Source organism: Oreochromis aureus, linkage group 9, assembly GCF_013358895.1.
Source record: "Oreochromis aureus strain Israel breed Guangdong linkage group 9, ZZ_aureus, whole genome shotgun sequence".
NCBI classification, from domain to species: Eukaryota; Metazoa; Chordata; class Actinopteri; order Cichliformes; family Cichlidae; genus Oreochromis; species Oreochromis aureus.
Window position 1 is genome coordinate 4,691,308 of NC_052950.1, and position 16,317 is coordinate 4,707,624.

Genomic DNA, 16,317 nt, shown 5'->3' on the forward strand with positions numbered 1-16,317 from the left:
ACTATACCAATGTGTAACCCATATTTAAGGATGGCTTGGATAAAATATACCGAAATGAAAAAAGGACCATTAAGCTTAGCAGTTACACTCTGTTTATGGTGAATAAGCCACAGGTGCAGCAGTTAAAGGGTTAACTGCTGTGGAGTAGACGTGAGTTGCTCTAAGCCAATGAGCTACTGAGATGTGGTGCAAGGCCCCGCCCGCCATCTCCGTCTGAGAGAGCACAGGCTTTTCCTTCTCTCTATCGCGAACCCTTCATGAGCACGCTAGCGAGGAAAAAGACACAGCGATTTACTGAGACGAGGTATGGGAAAAGAGTAATATAAACGGGAGAGTTAGCACTCGCCGCTTATGAAAGATCGTTTTATTGTATGTGTACTGCTAAGACAAGTAACTAGCTGGTTCGTTTTTACATTGTTTGGTCGACGAAGGTCGGGAGTTAGAGACAATGCCAATTCATCATTCCTGCGCCATCTCGCGCTGCTCCGCCTTTCTTTTCTGAGATCGGTGAGCTAAGTATTTTAATAGTTAATTGTTTATCTGCACTTTTCATGAGTTCTTTGCAAGCAGAATGTTCCAGTGTTTATTGGATAATTGTTTGAAAATATTTTGTGGAAAACTTTATTCAATCTACTGAAAAACAGCATTTGAAGCAAATGCAGAGTGTGTGTTTTACTGTTTATTTTCAATTTGTAACATGGCTAACGTTGCAAATAATACATTTTAGGTGATAGTGAACTGTGATTTTATGAGAACTTAATATGTCCTATGACACTGTCGTTGACAGGTCAGGGTTTTTTTTGTGTTTCCCTTTGTATCTTCCTTTTGATGCATTGCAACGGATCCTGTAATCGATGGCGAGCCAACCCCGTTGAAGGACCATTTGACTTTGTTCTGTGCTGCACAGCAGAGTGTGGTAGGCCAGCTGCAACAAAACAAAAACACACCACGCCTCTTTGAACTTACTGTTCCCTTTCTTCACACACATCCCCCTGGACTTACGGACGGTTTATTTTAAGGACTTTTTACGGAGTCTATACATCCCACGAACAGGAAGGGAAGTGGGTGTGGGCGGCTGGATTTCTTTTTCCAGCTTAATGGTTGTTGCACCTTGTTTACAAAGTCTATGAAGTTACAAACAAATGTTGCCATTTGGATTTTGCTAATTGATATTGTGGTTCATTTTGAAAGTGAACTTTGTACATTTAGAAGGGTGCACCCAGGTAAGGGTTTTTTAAAGTGATTACTGTGATTGTACCACAGGGTTGTCACTGAGGAAAATACTGGTACCAAAAACAGAGACTTTTATTTATAATGTTTTGTATGTTTGTAATTTTCTTTCTTTTGTTTCTGGATGACTAAAAATACAAAGCCGGCATTTTTCAAAACTCACAGTTGCCTGAGTCTCACTCAGTTTGCCTCTCCTGTACGTAGCCGAACCTACTGGTCCAAATCATTGAGCTCTTTTGCATCAAATTTGGGTGAAGTACCTTTTGGTCTTAGAGTATTAGAGACACATTAGTGTTACAAATGCATACATGCACCACCCTCACATACTTCTCTGCCACTTCTGACTTGTTAATGTAGTACCACAGTTCCTGTCTTGGGAACTCTAACACAATGACAGTTCAACTTGACCTTCTCTATACTTCTTCATCAACTGTTAAAGAATTTTTATATGTATTATGCCTTATTGTAGTTAAAAATCCCTAGTTGTTTAGCCTCATTTAAACTCTTGCATATACTGTGTTTGCTGACAAAGCTTGCATGAGGAAGCTGCTATAGGAAGCCTCACCCTTTGCTGAGTTTACTGAGATAAGCTTGACCAGTTCCTGTTGTGACAGTTTGAACATATATGTTTTATGCTTATCACCTTGTAAGGAGTTGTTTTGTACTCACAAGGGGTGGCGCCCTGAAATGTGCTACGTAAGAGCTGTCTATAAATAAAGAGAGAACCGATGTCTCAAGGCGTGTCTCTGTGGAGACATTGCCCATGTAGATCTACATGTCTGAGTCTGTCTTTCTTGCCTCCTGAGTTTCCTCTTAACATTTTTGGTCCTTCGAGCACAGGAGGGAAATATATCGAATAATTTGTTCGTGACTCCCTAACCTGAGGTCCACACTGCATCCTGACGTCGTGGGGATCCCGGCACCGCAAGACTGTCGACAGCCCTCCGAGAGGAGGATAAAAAACCTAGGACGTGAAATTCGGGTCTAGGTCGGTGACTTTAGCCCCGGGCCACGGCGGTGGGATCCAGTGAGCGGCCTCAACACTAGCCAGAGAACCCAGGAGGGGTAAGAAACGACTCCATTGTGAAATGTCTTGCGATAAGACAGAATAAAATAGGCCTGAAATACTAAAAAGAGTCTAGGCACATTCACCCGAGATTGAATGAATTGGATTGGTTGTTGAGATAGCCGAAAGTATCTCTGGAAAATTCTGGTGGTTTGACTCTCCACGGATAATAAGTACTTAGGCTGAGGAATAGCCGTGAAATATTCCTGGAAGTTAAATAACAGCTGCGCGTTCGAAACTGTGTGTGTCTCTGTGTGTGTCTACTTTGGAGAACTAAGTCACGTTGTGGTCTTAGTGGACCAGACTAGTTCTGTGTCACAGTTTTCAGTTCATGACTTGGCGACAAAGGAAAAGGGTTGAGTTTTATCTCATAAAGTCACATCGCTTCTGTTTAGCAGAAGTAGAAGGGCATGTGACCACCCCCTCCCGAGTCGAGCGTGCCAAGGGATTGAAAGCTGTATTTGTTGTACTTTGTGTATAAATTATATAAAATAAGAGAATAATAAATAAACAAGAGAATAATAACTAAATAAATAAACTTATTAACAATAAAATAGTAATTAAATACAGAAATGGGGAATCAAAATGGGAAATTAACAAAACATGAGCTATTTATTGAAAAAATATGCCCCGGGGCAGGAAAAATAAGTGCTAATAGATGGAGAAATAAAAGTAAATTACCTAAAACCGAACGGACGGGAGAATGTACCGAAGAAGCTATGATTAAATTAGAATCTATACTCAAAGAAGAAATACGTGTCAAAAAAAAAAAAAAACTAAACGCGAAGAGGAGAAGAAAAAGTTGTTTGCAAAGTCTAAAAAGGGCTGGATACAGACCCAACTGAATTCATATAAATACAAGAGGAATAAAGTGTAATAAACAAAAGGTTAAATTAAATTGGAACTTCTCTTTAGGGTATTCTAACTAATAACAGCAAGGATAACACCCTGTAAATTGGTATTAACAAAAAAACCAAAATTGAGTAGACAACCAAGCTGAATGAATAGAATAAATGAAAGCAGATAATTCACACAAAACATATTAAATAAATTAGAGAAATGCATAAAGGTATATTAAGGCTGTGTCATTGTTCAGCCAAGGAAAGAGTGTGAAAAGGTAAATGTCTCCAGCTTGGGAAGGTGTGAAGCTGCAGATCACACCCTGATGCCTGATGGATACATAATAAAATATAAAATAATAAACTATTGTATATTAGTAGTATAGTAGTATATTGTAATATACTATTGCTGTTATAAAAAAAGGACAAACAAAACAATAATAATGACATACTATTAATAAGAAGAGGCACCTCAGTCAGTTATGATGTGAGGTGGATAATTGTTAAAAATAGTCTGATTCAAGCTTAAGGTTTACTCAAACTCAGTACAAAGATATATGAGATGAAGAAAATAAGGAAAATACCAAATCTAATCAAGTGCATAGAGACACTTGACCTGCTTGTAAACCTGTCATCCTAGATGAGATTTTGTTAAGATGAAGAGCAAAACCTACACTAGCAACTAGTAAGCCAAACCCTGTATACAACAGCTGAAGCTACAGGTTTTGAGAAGCTGAATTAAATATGTGGACACTACCAAGCTAATGAGCAAGTTACACACTCTTTATTTTGTATTAATTTTTCTGTTTTTAAGAGCAGAAGCTGCATGATATTGAAAGCTCACACATGCAGCAGCCTGTGAGCTCAGTTTTTTCCTCACACTTCTGCTTTGTTTCTGACAGCAGTTCTTTTTCTTTTTGTGTCCCAACTCATGTGTGTAAAGCGTTCATGCCATCAGCAACTTGTTTTTGTTTTTGTTTGTTTGTTTTGTTGGTTTGAAAAACAGATTTGTGATCATACTTGTGGATCACAGTGACAAGAAATGATTAGGCACATGATTTACTGATGCCTAGTTTTCGAGCTGTGAGCTATGAGCTGTGAGCAATGCAAAGTTTTTTCCCAACTTAGAAGTTTGATATATGTAACATGTGTGAGATATATGAATTCTTTTAAAACAAAATAGAAATTGTCCAAAATGCCTTAAGAAAATATGTAGTGCTGTATCTACAAAAGGAAAAAAAGAAGAAGCATTCAGTAACTTGGAAATAGCCTTTCTACTTACATGTAGATGGAAGTGCAGGTTACATGAAAGCAGTTTTAACACATTAGACTCTGTTGTGTCAGGCCTGCCCACATGTGTGCAAACCGGTGCAGCTGCAGCAGAGGCAGTAAAAAAGTCAGCTGACATTGTTTTAGGCCACACTTTGATCATCCAAGTACCCCACGCATTTCAATTTTAAATCTAAGCCAATTTGTCTTACCTGATACATGTGAGACAACTCTCAAATGTTGGACACTTATTGTCGCTATATGGAAAGTTCAACAAAGAGTTCGATTACTCTGGAGAAACAGGAAATGTGTGCCTGTGGTATGTCTGTGACAGGAAATCGTGTGTGTAACAGGAACTACATGCCCATAAAAGGAGCTGACTGTGTCAAGGACGCAGACAGACAGAGAGACACACAGACAGCCAATATGTTTTTTAAGCAGTACACCACTTTGAAAATATGGCAGAATAGAGGCATAGTTACATCAACAGGACGCCCGGTACAACACGGAAATTTTCTGAAAACCTTATTAGATGTAATTACCTTACCAAAACAACTAGCCTTATGCAAATGTGTTGCACATCAAACAGACAAGTCAGACATAAGTAAAGGAAATAATTTTGCAGACGAAGCAGCTAAAGCAGCGGCGAAACAAAAAGTGGACACACTGGTGTTTGACACCTCCATGCAAATTCCACTGGATGTTTTAAGAGATGAACAAAAATCGGCGCCATTACTAGAGCAAAAGAAATGGTTGAGGTGCGGAGCAATTCTACAGGATGATCTGCTGATATGTGATGGGAAACCAATACTACCAAAGTCTTTACAAAAAACGGTAGCTCTTGTGACACATGAAGTTACTCATGTGTCAACAGGAGGGAGTATAATTAATTAGTTAAAAACACTTCTATACATTAAATTTCGAAACTTCGGCAAAAGAATTTATAAGAACATGCATGATCTGTCAAAAGCATAACACTCAAGGGAACTTAAGACCAAAGAGAGGTCATTTCCTACTCCATCACATCCTTTTCATACCATTCACATGGACTTCATAGAATTGAACGAATGTCAAGGGTCAAAATATCGTTGGTCATAATTGACGTGTTTTCTAGATGGCCAGAAATATACCCAGTAAAGAGAGCGGATGCTATATCAGTAGCGAAGTGTTTATGTAATCATTTCATTCCAACCTACGGCATCCCAAGTTTGATCCGATCAGATAATGTCACACACTTCGTGAATGAAGTCATATAAAATGTATCACAAGTTCTAGGTTTCACATTAAAAAACCATTGTGCTTACCATCCACAGAGTGCAGGATTGGTAGAAAGAAATAATGGTACAATTAAACAAAGGTTAAGGAAAGTAATGGAAGAAACTAAGAAACCGTGGCCAGAATGTTTATCCTTAGTGAAACTTTGGATGAGAATATCAAAGGGAAGTGGCCCTATGTCACCTTTTGAAACAATACATGGGAGACCCTTCCCTTTGCCAATAACAAGCGAACCACTTTTGAAGTCTGCCAGAGAAATGGCGATAGCAGACTGGATGGCTCAACTTTTTCAGAACAAAGAAATTGTATTGAACAATAAACTGCCAGATGATGTGTCTCCAATCTCTTGCAGGTTGCGACCTGGTGACTGGATCCTGGTCCGAGAGCTGAACAGGAAGTCTTGGAGTGAGCTGAGGTGGAAAGGGCCATATCAAGTCCTGGTTGTGACCCCCACTGCTTGCAAAATAGCAGAGCGCCTGTCGTGGATCCACCAAAGCCACTGTAAAAAAGTGAGTGACAGCTTGGCCTAGAGATGCCGACGCCCCTACTCTCTGGTAATCTGAAAGGTGGAGGAAGGGCTGATTGGGTATAGCCCGCCCTTTGCTTCTTGCCTTTAGTCTACTTATCAGAGGGGTTAGGTGCGCCAGGTCGACATGAGGAAGCTGTCCCTCGCAGCACTTGCTCTTGCTGTGCTAGTCACAGCATGTCTTCTATGGCTCCGCCCGGATTTGACACAGCACCAGAAAAGAGCTTGGACACATGATAACTCACACCTGAGAGAGATGACATTGGATCATATCCACCCCTCGATGAACAACGCATGGTACAGATATGTATATAATCGAACTGCAGAAAGGAACTGTTACATCTGCTCACACATGCCTGCGACCTCAGTTCACGCAAGTATCTATGGCAAAACACCAAACCCCACTCAGAGTATGTGTATCATGTTTAAAGCACTAACAGGACATTGCAGCGACAGAGACATGGTGTTGTTGAAGGCAGCTACAGCCTCACAGATGGACTACAATCTCCCTGCTTGTGAGAACTTGACCATCAGTCGCCAGAGAAGACGTGATTGTGTGCAGAATTTTACAACAACAAACTTCACCTGTGATGAAAAAATTGGGTAAACATTGCTGTATCAAACAAAAAGGAATGTGCGCACCGATTCTCATCTCTGACCACACTTTCAAAGTGACTGCAACTACCGAGGACAACAGACGAAAGAGGGATGTGATTGATGTAAAACCACATGATGCAGTCTGGGGCAGTGATGTGCCTGAAGAATTCAAACACTGGTCCAAAGGAACCAAAGTGCTTTTGGCCCTGTTCCCCTGGGTGGGACCAGCAAAGAATACGTTACGCTTAGAAACGTTAGACTATCGTTTTGGTTTGTTTTTGAATGCTTTTTGTAAAATAAATAAAGCACAAAATGAAGAGATAGATGCACTCAGAATTTCAGTAATGCAACACAGAGTCGCCTTAGATATGCTGTTGGCGGAAAAAGGCGGGCTATGTGTTCTGTTTAACACCACTTGTTGTACCTTCATTCCAGACAATGTACATTCTAGCAACATGACAGATGCATTAAAAGTTTTAAAACGGTTTCAGAATGTGCAGTCAAAGGAATATGTAGACGGAGGTACAGACTGGTTGAAATGGTTGCTAAGTGGCTCGTGGACTGTTTTGCTGTATAAAGGTTTAATACTCATAGGACTCCTGCTTACACTGTTCTGTGTGTTTTTTACATGTGTTCTCCCATGTCTCAGGAAGATGATTTCTAAAATGATTTCCACATCATTGACAGCTTATGTTTCTGTACCAATGGATGACAAAAACGATCTGAGTAACAGTGAGGATAACTCTGAAGACGAAAATGTTTGTGTAGAAAGAAAAATCCTAAAGATGACCTGTAAAGCTAGATTGCAATATAAGTAACACATAGTGACGACATATTTGAAAATGCTAGTAGCAAGAGAACATGTTCTGAAATAAAGTGTGAAACGTGTTGAAATGAGCTAAAACAGGAGGGAATGTTAAAGAATTTTTATATGTATTATGCCTTATTGTAGTTAAAAATCCCTAGTTGTTTAGCCTCATTTAAACTCTTGCATATACTGTGTTTGCTGACAAAGCTTGCATGAGGAAGCTGCTATAGGAAGCCTCACCCTTTGCTGAGTTTACTGAGATAAGCTTGACCAGTTCCTGTTGTGACAGTTTGAACATATATGTTTTATGCTTATCACCTTGTAAGGAGTTGTTTTGTACTCACAAGGGGTGGCGCCCTGAAATGTGCTACGTAAGAGCTGTCTATAAATAAAGAGAGAACCGATGTCTCGGCGCGTGTCTCTGTGGAGACATTGCCCATGTAGATCTACATGTCTGAGTCTGTCTTTCTTGCCTCCTGAGTTTCCTCTTAGCATCAACACTCCAATCAAAACAAACCTCACATCTATAGTGGATCAGCATATCACACTTATTATTGAATTAGGTATCAGTATATTTCTTTTTCATTCTTCAGGGATCTTCTCCAGGACTGTGTTTAAACAATGTGGATCAAAAGTCCGCTGCCCTCTCTCTGAGACATTTCCATACCTCCACAGGTATATCATCCTAACGTTTTTTCCACTTTTCATTCTCTCTGCTCTCACTTCCTCCTTGCTGTTCCTCTGCACTTACTGACTCTGATTCTTACGCCATCTGTCCATCTCTTTTTTTCCTTTCTTTCTTCCTTCATCAGCTTCTTCCATCTCCAACACATTCTCTTCAATCATTTGTACATTTGAATCTTGGTCCTTAATTGGCTTAACCTGTGGTCAAAAGACTGCAAACGCAATCTCTCAGAGCCCTTATTTTAGTATCAGGGGACTATAATCATGTATCACTGGACTCCACACTCCCCACCTTCACCCAGTAGGGGAGACCGGGGATAGTTGTAACATTTTTGACATTTCTGTCTGTAAATTGGAGCTCTTTTAAGGTAGTGGATTCAAAATGTAATGCAAAGTATTTACATGTCTCTGCTATTAAATAGTGCAGCTATTTTCTCTGCAGCACAATTACCCATTGCATGGTATGGTCTCAAACACAAAGAGTGAAATGTTACAATTAACCCCATAGTCTGGGTTAGTTGTAACATATCCTGGGGTGAAATGTAACACCATGAAATAAGGGTACTGACAAAACATTAACATGTAATCTTTTTGATTCAACACATGAATGCACTTAGAGCCATTTATGTAGCTATGTGTGTGTGACAGAATGCAGAAATCTAGCTTTTGAACATATTCCAACCCCCCAAAAAAGACAAATGATGGAATTTTCTGCAACTGAATATTTCATTAATTTTGGTTGGTCTTCCTTGAGTTTGGCCTCATTGGCTCAGTGGGCATTGTAACCTACAACACGTGCACCAACTTTTGAACATAACAATGAAGCTAAAAAAATGTAGTTGTGCACCAGCATCGCAATTCCATTACTTTTTATCATGGCTTACCTTGGTGTGGTTTGCAAAGTGCTTCAGAAAGATGAGGAAATCTGTTTCTTGCACCCATCCTGATTTATTTCCACTACCAATACTTCCTACTGGTCCATCTCTGACACAGTGGTCTGCATAATGTATGTGTGGGAACACAAACAGTGGAGGAATTGTGTTGCCAATGGCATTAACCGCATATACAAAGGCGACCAGTGAACCTCTCTCTGCTGATGTCGTTGCCCCAACTTGTTTAATATAAGTTAAAGTAATAGTGTGGTAAGTTGTAACATCTGCATTATTGTTACAACTGACCCAGACTCCTATAGCCATGAACTAGCTAACAATACAGCCAACGGCTAAAACATTAGCACTAAAGACCTACACAGAATATATCCCCATAGACATACAAATAACATAATTTAAGTTTGATGAGTTTAACTGCAAAGCAGATAATGCTATTAGAAATCGAAATAAAGTAGAAAAACTTACTTTTTGGCATACAAATTACTTTTTTTCGTGTTAAATTGTCTGTGTTTGACAAAATGTGCTGATTTTTCACATGTGATAGCAGAACTGAATTGGGCATGCACAGGATGAATTACATCATTTGAAACTTAGCCCTGATTGGAGAAATTGGAAGTGTTACAACTGACCCACGTTACAACTATCCCCGGTCTCCCCTAGGTGTATGCCAACGCAAAAGAGGCATACAGTTCATCACCGCTCCCTCTCCTGGGAAGGTGTGATCACAACCTGGTGCACCATGTCCCCGTGTATGGGCCCTTAGTGGGCAGGGAACCGCCAGCCACCCGCACAGTGCAGAGATGGTTGGAGGAGTGCGCGGAGGCTCTTAAGGACTGCTTTGAGTCTACCGTGTGGGAGGTGCTTTGTGACATCGACAGCCTTGTGACCTGCGTTACTGGCCCACGGACCTCAACAGCTACAGGCCAGTGGCTCTGACATCCCACCTGATGAACACCCTGGCACAGCTTTGGCCCCTGGTGAGCTCATAACTGGACCCTAGGGCTGTTCGATATAACGATATATATCGGATGACGATATAAAAACGTCTATCGTTTCATTTTACGCTATCGTTTGTTTTGTGGTGTCGCAAAATAAACCGTTTACGGCAATATTTTTTCATTATTTTGATGGTCACTGTAGTGGCTATATTAATTTCCTAAAGTTCTCTCTTTCTTTTATATTTAATATAACCACACTACAGACGGACAAGCGATTGTTTTTATGCCTTGTCGTTAGCAACAACGACGGTAAAACCACCGCGTGTCCGCTTGTTTATTTTCCACATAAACCTTTCACAATAAAGCTCAAGATCCTGTTGAGACTTTTCAAAATAAACTGAATCACGTGAAACATGCAGAGTATTTACGGATGAGAAGCAAAAAAGAGCCGCCAGGCGCTAAAAAATAAACCTTAGACTCAAACGTTAGAACAGACTTTTCCCCGCAGCACGCTGTGTAATAAATACTCACAAAGAAAACGGCGGCCGTTACAACCTATGTCTAAAAATGTATCGTTTCATGCATCAGTTAAAACACTCGACGCCCAGCTGGAAACACTTACGCAAGTCGAGCTGCTCGACATTCACAGAATTTACAGAAAATGTTTCCTTTTTTTGATTTATATCGTTATCGGACGATAGATGTCTTAATATCGGGATATGAGATTTTGGTCATATCGCACAGCCCTACTGGACCCACTTCAGTTTGCCTACCAGCCTGGCACCGGAGTGGATCATGCCGTCACCTCCTACCTCCTACTCCTCGTTCCCTCTCTCACCTGGGAGCACTGTGAGAATCATGTTCTTTGATTTCTCTGTTCTTTCTTCCCACAGTCCTGAAGGACAAGCTGGAGAACTGTGGACCATCACCTCACAACATGGATGCTGGACTACTTCACTGACCGACCACAGTATGTGAGAACTCAGGGCTGTGTGTTGGACAGGGTCATCTGCAATACAGGGGCCCCACAGGGAACAGTTCTGGCCCCGTTCCTCTTCACCATCTGCAATGCAGACTTTTCCCACAACTCCACCCAGTGCTTCCTTCAGAGTTCTCTGATGACTCTGCAATAGTCGACCTCATCACTGATGGGGACGACAGGGAGTACAGAGAACTGACCCATGGCTTTGGGGACAGGAAGAGACTGAACAGGCTGATCCGAAGGGCCAGCTCTGTTCTAGGATGCCCTCTGGACCCAGTGGAGGTGGTGAGTGACAGGAGAATGGTGGCTAAGCTGTCATCCCTGTTGGACAACATCTCCCACACCATGCAGGAGACTCTGACAGCAGTTGGAAGGAAAGACCACATCATGGGATGTGGGATAGAGGAGCTGTTCAGTGCTGTCAGACTCTTGTTAAATATCCCAATTCTTTGATCTTTGGGCTGAAGGAAGAACAACACCCGGTGTATAAATCCTCAATCAACAATCTCTTTATTCCATACAATTCTCATTATTCCATACAACACTTTGAGCATAAAGGTCTGGACGGGAGATGTGGACAGGAGGGTGTTCGCCAGATCTCCAAGTGTCTGACCGTTTCTCAGATTCTTATACCTTCAGCCCCCCTCCAAAGTCATAAAACCTAAACATCCACATTCTTTCTTTCTCAGTGAGCCTAAGTTCTGACCTTGGCTTCCTGTGCAGTATGTTCTGTTCTTTCTAATCAGACAAATAAGGCCATGATTCTCTGAAAACAATATTTTTTATAAATCACCAGTATAATGCATCATAAAAGAGTGTAATGATTTCACAATTTTTAATTCAAGGCATAATGTGGTCTTTAGCCATATAATGATTCAACAATTCTTTGATTAGAAGTATAAGGTGGCATAAGATAGTATAATAATCTCACGCTCTACAACATGGTCTCTGCAGAGGACCATACATACATGTGCAGAGACACACACACACGTGCAATTTTCCCAAAGTAACAAAGTATTTTATTCTATTTGTATAGTACTTATTTTGTTGTATATAGTATTTTTTTCTGTTTTGTATTATATATTATTCTGTGTATCTTATTCTATTCTATTGTTTGTTTGTTTGTTTTTTCTCTCAATTTTTACTGCTCTTATACTTTCTGCCGTGACCAAAAAATTTCCTACGTGTGGGACTAATAAAGGTTTATCGTATCTCTCTTATCTCTTATCTGTTGCACATTCTTTCCTGCCTAGCCAGTCGATATAAGTCATTTTCTCCTTACTTAGTGTCCAGCTTGGCATACAGCTATAAGCTTTTTCCTTTGCAACCTCTCACTTCGCTGTACATCTAACCTTTCTGTACTCTTGCCAGTTTGGAAAATCAAATACTTGATGACCCATAAATGTGATGACTTGGCAAAGATTTTGCACCAGATGCCCTTCCTGACACAACCCTCCCCATTTATCTGGGCTTGGGACTGGCACTAGGACTACACTGACTTGGTAAGGTAACTTGTGATCGGTATCCCCATCATCACCATAGCAACCTCTTGGCAAGTCACATGTTCGTCATATGTCACATTAGGCCCATTCAATCATGTCATTAGTGAACTATTTTCTGGAAATGTAGTGTTCCTATATAGTGAACTATAGGAAAGAAGCAGAAAAAAAGAATAAAATTGTCATGAAATTTCTAGAATTTCTAAACCACATTTAAGAAACTCAAATATATAAATTATTTTCACATCTATTTTGCAGTTATTTTATTACAGAACTGATCTTCATATTGTTTAGTCTGTGAATCTGCAACCCTGCAAAAGAACTGAACGACATCTATTAAAAATATCTTGCCTCCACCCTAACAGTAAGGAATATTCTTTCTTCTCACATGTTCATCACTCCTACTCTCGTCTGGATTTTTTTTTGGTCAGCAGCTCACTGCTGAGTGACATTTCAGACACTGAGATTCATCCTATAGCTGTCAGCGATCATGCTCCTGTATCTTTAACACTAATGCAGAAGAATAATACCACACCAAGTAAAAACTGGAGATTTAATACATCGCTGCTCAAAGATGAAGAGTTTATCAAATACTTTAAAAAAGAATGGACTTCATATTTAGACTTTAATGACATTCCTGGAACATCAGCATCTGTCCTCTGGGAAGCAGGGAAAGCCGTGATGAGAGGTAAAATAATCTCTTTCTCATCACATAAGAAGAAAGAAGAAAACAAAAATATTCAAGAACTGGAAAAAACATCAAATCCTTAGAAAAAGCCTATGTATCACACCAAGATCAAGAAATATTAAACAATTTACATAAAACAAAACTAGAATTAAATGAAATTATTAATAAAAAGACTAAATTCTTAGTACAAAGACTTCGCCTGCAAAATTATGAACACGGTAACAAATCCGGACAATTTCTTGCTAACCAGTTAAAAATCAATAAAGAAAAAACAACTATATGTGCTGTTAAAGATTTATCTGGGAATACAATATATGATCTTAAAAAAAATAAACAAAATTTTTAGGGATTTCTATGAAACTTTATATACACCACAAATAAACCCATCTAAAAACGAAATTGATCAGTTTCTGGACAACATAACTCTTCCAAAATTATTAGACACCCAAGCAATGGCACTGGATTCACCACTGATGCCAGGTGAACTCCAGGAAGCCCTGATAAGTATGCCCAATAATAAGGCTCCAGGTCCAGGCGGCTTTCCTGCAGAATTCTACAAAGAATTCTGGACGATTCTAACACCAGTTTTTCACAGAATGTTGCAGGAAATCAAAGAAAATGGCAGACTACCACCAAATATGAACTCTGCAAATATCAGTCTCTTACTAAAACCAGGCAAAGACCCTGTATATCCCTCAAGCTATCGTCCAATATCCCTTATAAATGTAGACCTTAAAATAATCTGCAAAGCTCTCTCAAAGAGATTAGAGAAAATAACCCCCCTCTTAATTCATCCTGACCAAACTGGCTTCATAAAAGGTAGGCACTCATCAACAAATACACGTAGATTACTTAATTTAACAGACTACTCATGCAGCAAAAACATTGAAACCACAATATTGTCTCTTGATGCAGAAAAAGCATTTGACAGAGTTAACTGGAAATTTCTATTTGCAACTTTACACAAATTTGGTTTTGGAACCTCTTTCATAAACTGGTTAAAAATATTATATAATTCCCCAACAGCTTGTGTCAGAACAAATGATCAAACATCCTCCAGCTTCTGTCTCCTGAGGGGCACCAGGCAGGGATGCCCACTCTCCCCTTCACTGTTTGCAATTTTTATTGAGCCACTAGCAGCAGCAATTAGACAGAATTCAGTAATTAAGGGCATAAAATGCAAGAATGTAGAACATAAAATCAGCCTTTATGCAGATGATGTGTTACTTTTTCTCCAAAACTCACAAACCAATATCTCTGGGGTGATTGAATTGATAAATTCTTTTTCAAGAGTCTCAGATTATTCAATCAACTGGTCAAAATCTACAGTTCTTCCGATTAATTGCTCCTTCCATAATTCTTCTCCTACACCACTGCAATCTGGAAATATTTAGGTATTAATGTCTCTCCTAAGCTTTCAGAATTAACTAAATTAAACCACATCCCGCTTTTAAAGACAGTAGAAAGCGATCTGGCTAGATGGAAATCTTTACCCATATCACTCATGGGAAGGGTTGCCGCTATAAAAATGATGGTCTTGCCAAAAATAAACTATTTGTTTTCAATGATCCCAAATAAGCCATCACAAGATTGGTTCAGATCTCTAGACTCATGTATTTCTAAATTCCTTTGGAAAGACAAACCCCCACGTATCAGCTTAAAAACATTACAAAGGACCAAGGATAAAGGAGGATTAGATCTGCCTAACTTTAATCACTATTTTTTAGCCAACAGGCTTCAGTTCATCTCTAGATGGTTTAAACACAGCTTCTTAGATGAGCCCTGGCTAGATGTAGAACAGGCACTATGTAATAATCTAGAAATTTCAGACCTACTATTTATCAGCTCAAACATCAAAAGACATGAATGCTTTAAAAGCATCAACATCAGCTCTTCTCTGACAGCATGGTGGGAGTTTCTAAAAATGACAGCGTCCTCATTAATCCCATGCAAACGTACACCTATCTGGAATAACCCTGACATATTACAAAACAATAATACGATTAATTTTCCAGAATGGAGTTGTAAAGGAATTAAATACTTAGAACATATATTAGAGGAACAGAATTTATTCCATTTGACAGACTAGTTACACAATATGGGATCAACAAGAAAAGATTTTAGAATATCAACAAATTAAATCCATAGTAAAAAGAGATTTAACCTCAGTCAAGCTGATTTACAAACACCACCAAGTGCGGTACACTTTCTTACTCTTAAATCCCCAAATTATTATCTAAAATATACAGAACACTTTCTAAAATAGATGAATCAATATCCCTTCCTATTGCAAAGTGGGAAGCAGATTTATCAGTAAGCTTAGACCAAAACTTCTGGTCTCAGGTATGCTTAAAACCTTTAAATTGATTAAAATCCCAGTCTGCAATTAATACAATACAAAATACTACATAGAGTGCACTATACAGGTCATCGGATGTTCAAGATGGGCTTTACATCTTCCAACAACTGCTCACACTGTCAAGGCAATACACCAGACAATTACATCCACGCCCTTTGGTTCTGTCCACCAGTGCAGAAGTTTTGGCGTGAGATTTGTGAAGACTTATCAAAGTGTCTGAAATGTAACATTCCAGCCTCCCTTTAGTGTGCTTGCTGAGCAACTTGGATGAGGTCACTGCAGAAATAAACACAGCCCACATTGTTTTTACAGCCCTATGCATTGCCAAGAAAACGGTCCTCCTTAACTGGAAAAAATAAAATAATCTTAATTCAAATCAATATAAAAACCATCTAATAGATCACATTAGTCTTGATACAGCCTCTGCCACCACATTTGATCAATCCCTTTGGGCTCCTTTGATCGGCTTCATCACCTAGTGGGGGTGGGGGGTCATGGTTTGGTCCTGCCTTCGCTATTGTGGTTGATGTGGAGGTTGGGATGGGCTTAGGGCGCCAGGAGAACCCCTAGAGACGTTATCCCTGGAGGGCACAACCCGGGGTTGTGGTCATAACCTGGTGAGTGGCTCTGGTCGCTCTTAGAGGGTGTTCTCCTCGTGGCTGCGTGC

At 39.7% G+C, this 16,317-nt stretch overlaps 2 long non-coding RNA genes across 2 annotated transcripts; both read left to right on the plus strand.

The window, feature by feature from the left end:
* Positions 1 to 224: 224 nt before the first annotated feature.
* Positions 225 to 1,957, plus strand: LOC120441663. The gene is made up of 3 exons (XR_005614167.1): positions 225 to 304; positions 432 to 507; positions 788 to 1,957. It is a non-coding gene; the product is annotated as an uncharacterized LOC120441663 (long non-coding RNA).
* Positions 1,958 to 1,976: 19 nt separating this feature from the next.
* On the plus strand, positions 1,977 to 8,053 carry LOC120441664. The gene is made up of 2 exons (XR_005614168.1): positions 1,977 to 2,295; positions 6,032 to 8,053. It is a non-coding gene; the product is annotated as an uncharacterized LOC120441664 (long non-coding RNA).
* Positions 8,054 to 16,317: the final 8,264 nt, after the last annotated feature.